Source organism: Sinocyclocheilus rhinocerous, unplaced genomic scaffold (assembly GCF_001515625.1).
Source record: "Sinocyclocheilus rhinocerous isolate Xijiao unplaced genomic scaffold, SAMN03320098_v1.1 C36860335, whole genome shotgun sequence".
NCBI classification, from domain to species: Eukaryota; Metazoa; Chordata; class Actinopteri; order Cypriniformes; family Cyprinidae; genus Sinocyclocheilus; species Sinocyclocheilus rhinocerous.
Window position 1 is genome coordinate 1 of NW_015786492.1, and position 2,058 is coordinate 2,058.

The window sequence follows — 2,058 nt, forward strand, 5'->3', positions numbered from 1 at the left end:
CATACTATTATAATATTTACAATGTGTGTGTGTGTGTGTGTGTGTAAATCAGTTTGTCTCATTTTAGCAATTCAACTTATTTTATTTCATTTCAAATTTCTGTCTAAGACTTATATTTTATTTTAATTAAAACCATTTTGACACACATACCTTACGGATAACTTTCTGATCTTTTCTGCACTTTTCTGAGTCCACACTATCATCACTCTGATCATCATCATCATCATCGTCAACATCCTCCAGGTCGTCTGAGTCAGAGCTGCTAAGAGCATCGCTCGAGCTGTCAGAGCTGGATGCTGATTGGCTGTCGCTGTTGATGGAGACGTCTGGCACTTTGCTATGCGGCTTCTGTCAGGAAGAGCAATGTCAGTTGACCGCAGCGGCCGCTTTGTTTACACAAACAACCCCTTTCTGCCACCCATACAGCTGACATGACAGACTAAAAATAGTCCCAAAAAAAGGTGGATGATGTTTTCTGACACAAAGTGTCAACAGCAACATTTAGAACGCATACTGATATGAATGCTGCATATATACTGTATGAAAAACATTAAACCCCCTTTCAATGCTTTGCTTATTTACAATACACAAGTCAGCTAATTAACTGGCTCACATTTGAGTTCCACTAGAAAATATAACAACATGCGGTTTATTATAACGACATGAGAGTGAGTAAATAATGACTAAATGTCATGTTTAATGAGTCTTTACCTCGTCTTTTGTTTTGTGTCTAGTTTTCTCCTCTAGCTGGTTTAGTGCTGGTTTGGGGCTGGTTTTCAGGCTCTTGGTCTGATCTGGAGGGATGAGGACTGGAGAGGGTGTGGAGGAGGCTGAGCTTGATTTCGCCTTTCCATTGATGGAGCCATTCAGTCCTGCTTCAGAAAACATCATGTATGAAACAAACACATCTTTAGTTACTGCATGACTCTGTACTGTAAACGTGAATAAACTGAAAATGAATGAGCAGATCATTTTTGTTTACATAAGTAGACAGAGCAAGGAAACTCACTAGCTTTTAAACTTTAGGATCATTTTCCAAATCATCTAAAAACAGTGAATGTGAGATGCCTGTGAAATCAGTGAGGATTGTTTTCATCACGAGTACAGTAGAGGTGTAAATAGATGCCAATCTATATGTAATAGATCAAATAAAATCTCAAATGTGTTTATTAACATGTCGAAGTGACAGTGTGAGGTAAACACTATAAACATCAGCAGGCTGTTCCAGTCCTGAGGCTAGACACTGTTTCACAGTAAATATCTGAATGCAGACGTACTCGTCATATACTGTGAAATGTAATAAATATATAGTAATATATACATATATCATATAAATATAATATGTAGAAATTGTGTCAAAAGTGTGTTCACAATTTTTAAATGTTTTTAATGAAGTCTCTTATGTATTTATGTGATCAAAAATACAGTAAAATCAATAATATTGTGAAATGTGTGCTTAATTTTCAGGAAAAAGAATGCATAATGACTTCATTGATTTTATTTGAAGTACTAAATTCAGAGGTTGGTTTTCCCCACACCAGAATATGTCTGAATAAAAGAATAGCGTTCTGCTGTATTTTAGTAGAATAAGACATTTTCCTGACATTTATTAATAACATATTTGTCACAGTTTTTACATTATTTTCATAGATACTTGTCTGTGTTAAATGAAATATGAGTATATTTTTGATCGATATTTTAAAAGGATAAAAGCAATGCTTCCTCAGTATTTGGGTCAAATGCCATTTATATTGCTTATACAATGGATCAGTCTTCATGTTTGGGGCACAAAGATAAACAGCTCACTACCTTTAGGAATAAAAATACACAGAGTATATGAGAGGTAATGTAGCACCTTTCACCGGAGCGCGTCTGGCTGCGTGAGACTGAAGGAGGGGTTGCTCTTGGTTCAGGGCTGGTGCGCTGAATAATGCCGGCAGACCCAGAAGATGAGGGAAAAAGGCCGCCGACCCTTGACCCTGAGCATCTGCAAAACGCCACCAATCTGTGGAAACAGATCAAGTTTAAAGGGATAGCATGTGGGCTACCAAACGGTTG

General features: G+C 37.1%; 1 long non-coding RNA gene across 1 annotated transcript; it reads right to left on the reverse strand.

The window, feature by feature from the left end:
* Positions 1–155: 155 nt before the first annotated feature.
* Positions 156–2,014, reverse strand: LOC107736653 (uncharacterized). The gene is made up of 3 exons (XR_001639709.1): positions 1,856–2,014; positions 712–872; positions 156–348 (listed from the first exon to the last, which is right to left on the reverse strand). It is a non-coding gene; the product is annotated as an uncharacterized LOC107736653 (long non-coding RNA).
* Between the last annotated feature and the right edge of the window lie 44 nt (positions 2,015–2,058).